The sequence below is a fragment of the Nylanderia fulva genome, unplaced genomic scaffold (genome assembly GCF_048542155.1).
Source record: "Nylanderia fulva isolate GAGA-0341 unplaced genomic scaffold, ASM4854215v1 Scaffold619, whole genome shotgun sequence".
Classification (NCBI taxonomy): domain Eukaryota; kingdom Metazoa; phylum Arthropoda; class Insecta; order Hymenoptera; family Formicidae; genus Nylanderia; species Nylanderia fulva.
Genome location: NW_028190720.1, coordinates 15,001 through 22,500, shown reverse-complemented (window position 1 = coordinate 22,500; position 7,500 = coordinate 15,001). Strand labels below are relative to the sequence as shown.

Here is a 7,500-nt window from a genome sequence, read left to right as displayed (position 1 = left end):
TAGAAACTGTAAGCTGAAAGAAAGCAAATGTGATCACTCGGTTCTGTCCGAAGTGTGTCCGGAATACGTGAGAGCGTTAGAAAGAGAGAAAGCGAGAATAAATGACGAATGAATGGTGCGTGAATGTGGTGCAGTATAACTGCCAGAGAGCGTATGCGGTTATGTGTGATCTGGGTGAGATGATGCGCGAACGTCGAGTGAATGTAGCACTGCTGCAAGAACCGTATGAAAGGCATGGACGTGTGGTGGGCTTGCCCATAGGTATGGATGTGATTGTGTGCGAAAGTGGGACGATGAAAGCAGCAGTGGTGGTAAATGACTCTAGGTTAGACGTGATGTACGTGAGAGAGTGTACGAATAAGCTTGGAGTGAGTGTGTGGTTAAAGGGGGACTTTGGCGAAATGTATGTGGTGTCCATGTATTGCCAGTATGGTAAGTGTATCGAGCCGTACTTGGCGTACATGGACAGAGTATGTGAGACGGCCGGGAGAAAGCGTCTGCTGATAGGTATGGATGCGAATGCCGTCTCTCCCTTGTGGTATAGCAAGGGTGGAGGCAGCAGAGAGAGTGAAGCGCGTGGTAGAGTGATTGAGGAATGGATGATTGCGAGCGGGATGAATGCTGTTGAATGAGCCAAGCGAGTTTTACTCGTTCAGCGGGCCGAATGGGGAGAGTGACATCGATGTCACTTTCGTGAACGGCGTGAATGGAGGGTGCCGGTATGAGTGGGAAGTAAAGCCGACTGGGGAGTGAGTGACCATAACGTATTGTTAATACGGATGGTACACAGAGAGAATGTAGGTACGAATGAGGGCATGCGTAGATGGGTGTGCAAGGACGTAGACTGGGAAGGATATATGTGTGATATGCGAGAGAGTGCGTTAGAGGATGCAGCGAGCGCCATAGACGAAGCGGATGCGCAGAGCTGTGTAGAGCGAATGATGAAATGGATCCATAGTGCGAATGATCGATGGATGAAGAGGTGTAACCTGTGTATGCTAGGAAGCTTGTGTGGTGGACGGATGAGCTTGAGAAACTGAAGAAGGCTGTAGAAAGGAGCAGACGTGCCTACCAGCGTGCGAGAAAGAGGAATGGAAGCAGAGTGGAAGAAAGAATGAATGAATATAAGTATGTTTTGCGGGATTATAAGGAGGAAATGCGAAGAGTGAAAGAGGAAAATTGGAAGCGATTTGTGTGCGTGACTGGGAAGAGGGATCCATGGAGCGATGTATATAAGGTGTGCATGGAAAAGCGTGATAGGGTAAGATTAAGTGGCATAAAAGTGGGTGATAGAGTGACGAGTACATGGAAAGGAAGCGCGGATGAGCTAATAAAGAGATTCTTCCCGGCAGCAAGGACGAACGTGGCGATAGACGCCAGGGGAGACGTGAGGAAGGAAGAAAAGCAGTTTGAATGGAGCGAAGTGGGTGTGGCAGTGAGATCGATGAAAGTGGGTAAGGCACCTGGTATGGATGGTGTGAGTGCTGAGATGTTGCGAGCGATTTGGCGTGCTGTCCCGGTAGGATGAAAAGAATGTATGATGTATGTCTGAATACAGCGTGTTTCCCCCCGGCGTGGAAAGACTGCGCGGGTAGTAGTGGTTAGTGAAGTCTCCCCGATAAACCTAGGTCGGACCCTGGGTCTTATAGGCCCATTTGACTGCTGTCCGTGCTGGAGAAAGTGTTGGAGGCGAATGATGGTTGGAAGACTCGAGCGAACGATGGGTGGAAGAATGTGTGGACGCCAGTACGGATTCGTAAGGAATCGGTCGACCGAGGATGCACTGGAATCGAGTGCATGACTGGGTGAATGGGTCGGAGAGAAAGTATGTGTTAGGAGTGTTCGTGGACTTCAAAGGAGCGTTTGATAACCTAGAGTGGGAATGTGTGATCGAGAAATTGCGTGAGGTTGAATGTGAAGAAATTGAATTATGGAAGAGCTATTTTAGCGGCCAGGCGTGTATGCATGATGGGTGCGTGTGGACACAGTGTGGAAAGACGTTAAAGCGTGGCTGCCCGCAGGGCTCCATCTGTGACCATTTATATGGACACTAATGATGGATGAACTGTTGTGGCGGCTGCGTGAGAGTGAATGTTAAAGTGGTGCGTACGCGATGACATTGTTGTTGGTCGTGGAAGGACAGAGCCGAGCGGAGTTGGAGAGAAAGGGGTACTAAGTGGATGAGAATGGTGTGAATGGGGAGTGACAAGTAGGTGTGCGAGGTGTGTCTGGAACAAGAACGTATGATGTTGAATGAACGGTAGTATGGCTGGACAGGCCTCCCATGTTACAGTTAAATGATAGATGCGTGAGTATTCGAGGAGGTAAAATATCGGGTGTTTGTGTGAGTAAAAAGGAGGACTACAGGTTGCATCTGAGTGTTCTGAGAAAGAATGTTATGAATGTGGTGGGAAAATTAAGACACGTGTTGAAAGTGATGGGGTTTGCGAAGAAAGGCTGTGACTGTGTTTGTATCAGGTCTGTTCATGTCGTGTGTGATGTATGGAGCGAGTTTATGGTTATGGAGTGATGAGATTTTTAATATGCGAGGGAAGCTCATAAATATGTGCACGAGTGGTGTTGAGTGCGTGTCAAATGTATGAGAACGGGTCTCCCACGGCGGAGCCATGCCAAGTCCTTATGGGTGGCTTGCCGTGGGGACCTGGTGTGCGTGAGAAGAAGGAGTGTTGTATAAGGTGAGAAAGGGATTCGTATGAGTGAGTATGATGTAGTGGCAATGATATTGAACTTGCTTGGCAGAGAGGTGTGGAAGATGTATGAAATTGGTGGTGAAAGGCTGTATGAATGTGGCCGAATAGATGTAATAAGTGGCGATAAAGGAACGATTGACGTATGAATTTTATAAAGAATGGAAGGTCGCTGGTAGTGCCGAGAGTTCGGCCTCGCTTGAGCCTACAGGCTATATCCTGACAGGGCATGGAAGTTTGATGAATTCCTGTCTAAAGCGTGGGTTCTGTGTCTGAGAGAGAGAGCTGTGCATGTGCGTAGCGGAGAGAGGAATTAAAAGCATGTGTTGGTGAGTGTCCCTGTATGGTGATGTGAGGAACCTGATGAGTGGGGTGATGATTGGTGCGATAGAATGGCAGTGTGGATGTGGAGTCGCATGTTGGAATGTAAGGAAAGGTATGAAAGTGTTGGTGTGTTGCGAGTTGTTTTTCAAGAGAAGGGAGGGCGATGCTGAAAAGAGGATAAGAGAAGCCGATGTTCCCGAGGAACTAAGGCCGACCACTTGCCTGGGAAGGTGTAAGTGCCTCCGAAAGCTGGGAGTGTTTCGTCCACAAGAATCCAACCAGTGCTCTTACTGGTACCACGGGGAGTCGGGTTTCCCGGGGGATTCGTCCTCGTCCGGCAATTGAGGTCGGACTCGTGGGGGTAGTGGTTGAAGGCCGCAGCCTGGTTAGGGCTCTCGGGCCTCGACGGGTGGCAGCGCAGCGTATCTGCTCGGGCCACAGTCCTGCACAGCTGGTAGACGTTGGACAGGCGCTCGCCCCAACCGGTGGGGTTGCCGAAGAGTCCTACAACTCGGAGCGCTTACTTGGTAGTTCCTGGCCTGCTAGGAACGAGCTATTGGGCTTATCCCAATTCCGCCCCCATGGTCGTGTGATTAAAGCTCTCATAGATCATGTACCCTCCCCCGCACGTTAAAAGACAATCACCACGGACATCTGTTCTATCTACTTTCCCCAGGAGGCTATTGACAATTCGACAGTAGTGACGGCGCCCTGACGGCACCCGGGGCCCATAGGTCCCTTTCAATGCCAGGCTGGGAAGCTCGTGGTCTGTGGGGCTGCATGGCCGCGGGGAATTAATTGCCGCGACCGCAAACGATCCCCCAGGCCCTGGCGCAACCTCTGTTTATATAGTCGCCTTACCAGGTGATGGAGGCTTCTGCCTGAGTGGACATTTTTTTCCCCTGCCATACTCGTGGGATACTATCATGGAAGAACAAAAACTAACCTACAAAAACACAAGCAACTTGGCTGATAACTTTGGTAACGACTAATGCTGGCACAAAAGTAACCGAAACTATGAACGCCGAAAAGAGAGAAATGAGAATTGCTGTTTGCGCGAAGGGATCTGTAAGTCGATCCCGCACCCTCTTTCAGGTTAGTACCACCCAAAAAACACTGAAGAGACGCTTGAAAGGAAGGGAAACAAGGCTTAGTGATTCTGAAATGAGAAGGATGGATATGAAAGATTAGAACAGAGCACAGGAGTAAATGAAGTAGAGGAGATGATGGAGAACAAAGGAACAGCTCGGAGACATTCATGTTTATGATAACAACAAAATACAAAATCTCAATAAAATACATATTGTCCAAAGGGTCAGTACTAAAAATATATTACATAATGTTGTTTTAGAAAAGAAAAATGGAACGCTGCTTCCAAGCTGTTTCTGACTTATGGCCTAAAGACTCTCCTATGCCATGTTACGCGGCAGGAACTCCACCCCGGAAGCTGCCCGCCGAGTCATCGGAGGAACTTCGGCGGATCGCTAGCTGGCATCGTTTATGGTTAGAACTAGGGCGGTATCTGATCGCCTTCGAACCTCTAACTTTCGTTCTTGATTAATGAAAACATTTTTGGCAAATGCTTTCGCTTCTGTCCGTCTTGCGACGATCCAAGAAGTTCACCTCTAACGTCGCAATACGAATGCCCCCATCTGTCCCTATTAATCATTACCTCGGGGTTCCGAAAACCAACAAAATAGAACCGAGGTCCTATTCCATTATTCCATGCACGCAGTATTCAGGCGAAGGTAGCCTGCTTTAAGCACTCTAATTTGTTCAAAGTAAACGTACCGGCCCGACTCGACACTCAGTAAAGAGCACCGCGACGGGATATTAGTTGGGCCGCCCCTCGCGAGGCTAAGCCCACCGGTAGGACGTCCCACATCACGCCAGTTAAACACCGCGAGCGGTGAACCGACGGTGTGCGACACAGATTCAACTACGAGCTTTTTAACCGCAACAACTTTAATATACGCTATTGGAGCTGGAATTACCGCGGCTGCTGGCACCAGACTTGCCCTCCAATGGATCCTCGTTAAAGGATTTAAAGTGTACTCATTCCGATTACGGGGCCTCGGATGAGTCCCGTATCGTTATTTTTCGTCACTACCTCCCCGTGCCGGGAGTGGGTAATTTGCGCGCCTGCTGCCTTCCTTGGATGTGGTAGCCGTTTCTCAGGCTCCCTCTCCGGAATCGAACCCTGATTCCCCGTTACCCGTTACAACCATGGTAGGCGCAGAACCTACCATCGACAGTTGATAAGGCAGACATTTGAAAGATGCGTCGCCGGTGCTAGGACCGTGCGATCAGCACAAAGTTATTCAGAGTCACCAAAATAAACGGTGGACGAACGGCGAGCCGCCCGCCACCGATTGGTTTTGATCTAATAAAAGCGTCCCTTCCATCACTGGTCGGGACTCTGTTTTGCATGTATTAGCTCTAGAATTACCACAGTTATCCAAGTAAATGTGGGTACAATCTAATGAACCATAACTGATTTAATGAGCCATTCGCGGTTTCACCTTAATTCGGCATGCACTGAGACATGCATGGCTTAATCTTTGAGACAAGCATATGACTACTGGCAGGATCAACCAGGGAGCTTCGTGTTCGGTTACTCGCAAGGGAGTAACTCGCGAGCGAGCCCGAAGACTCGTCGCTAGCTCTTTTTCGCGCGCGCGCGCGTTCGATGCCGAAACACCGACGCGCGCGCGACACGCTCGTATGTGCCATTTTATTTGCCGCCGGTCTTGCTCAGCCGGTCGGCGACACTCTGCTGTGTTTAACGCTATTATGTAAAGCGTACGAGAGAACGACGGAGGCGAGAGTAAACCCCCGACGCCGCCGCCTCTCCTCTTCTTCCTCCTCCTCATCTCCGTTCAAAAATCCACAAGATCAAAATACTAGTGTTCTTATTCTCCCAAATGTTATGATGCGCGGTCTCGAGAGACCGCGCGATTCACCCTGACGCTAGATCGACGATGGCGATGCTTAGACGTCGAGGACTGTTCTGTCTGGTTCGTACGCGTTTAACCGCACACGACCAGCAATAAGATTTCGCTACGGCGTACAAAGCGAGCGGGAAGAAGCAACTCTTCCCGCAAACTCGTATCCGTGGAGTAGATGCTCGGTAAGCGCGACGATTCCGCTGCTGCGTACGAAACGAGAGGGAACCGCGCGGCCAACACACTAGAGGCGTGCGCGCCACATAAGAGCCATTCGGTCTTGCGACACCGACTCGTGGCAATGCTGTGCTCGTAATAAATAAGTGTGCGTTAATTTTGCGCGCGTTCGGCGACGAACGAGAAGAGCCGCACCGTAATCCCCGGCGAAGAGGAATACGAGACGACGCGAGAGTCGAACGTACGTTCTCGCGAGACACGCAACCTCCAAGCATGAGAAGACTTGGCGGCGGCGCGTTCTGCGACGATCGTATATTATTTTATATATTCGTGGTTTCCAAAATCAAACATTTTATATAAATGTTCTCTCTCCGTGTCAGAGTCGCGACTCGACAAAATCCGTTCTCGACCCGTTCGGGCGATTCTTCGTTTGTCAACGTCGAGAGCGCGACACGTACAATATTAATCTCTCCTACCTCTTATAGTACCCAACCGACCGGCCAAGCGGTCGGCGACGGTACGGAGAGCGGTCGAAACACGCCTGAGTGGCGAGAGACTCGAGAAAGTACGTTTACGACTCGTCCGGACTCGCTCGACTCGTTCGACGCGCCGAGCGCGACGTATCTCTTATAGTACCCAACCGGCCGGCCAGGCGGTCGGCGACGCACGGTCCTACGCACGGCCGTATACGAGCGCGAGCGCCGAAAGGCGCGTTCAATCGAGACATTGTCGCGGAGAGCGAACGATCGAAAAGTCCTATTGTACGATAAAATATTATCACGATAGCCGTATGGCGAATGTCAAACAACGATAATTAGCATTAATTAAGAAGGAAACAAACGAAATGCCGGGACAATAAGGTATAAGCACCGACGGTACCTCCGGGCCGGGCGGCACCTCCGGGCCGGGCGGCACCTCCGGGTCGGGCGGCACCTCCGGGCCGGGCGACACCTCCGGGAAACAGGGCCGACCAGCGGCACCTCCGGGCCGGGCGGCACCTCGGCCGGGCACCTCCGGGCCGGGCGGCACCTCCGGGCCGGGCGGCACCTCCGGACCGGACGGCACCTCCGGGACGGGCGACACCTCCGGGAACCACGGCCGACCGGCGACACCTCCGGGCCGGGCGACACCTCCGGGAAACACGGCCGACCGGCGTCACCTCCGGGCCGGGCGACACCTCCGGCAACCACGGTCGACCGGCGACACCTCCGGGACGGGCGGCACCTCCGGACGACCGAATGAACTCTCGAAGTCAGACGACCGCCGGCGGTACCTCCGGAACACTTAACGACGATTTACGGCGCCGCAACGAGGAGAGCTACGTAAAAACGTTTCGGACGAAAGTT

General features: G+C 51.7%; 1 pseudogene; it reads right to left on the bottom strand.

Moving 5' to 3' along the window:
• Positions 1–4,446: 4,446 nt before the first annotated feature.
• On the bottom strand, positions 4,447–5,633 carry LOC114928041 (small subunit ribosomal RNA; annotated as a pseudogene).
• Between the last annotated feature and the right edge of the window lie 1,867 nt (positions 5,634–7,500).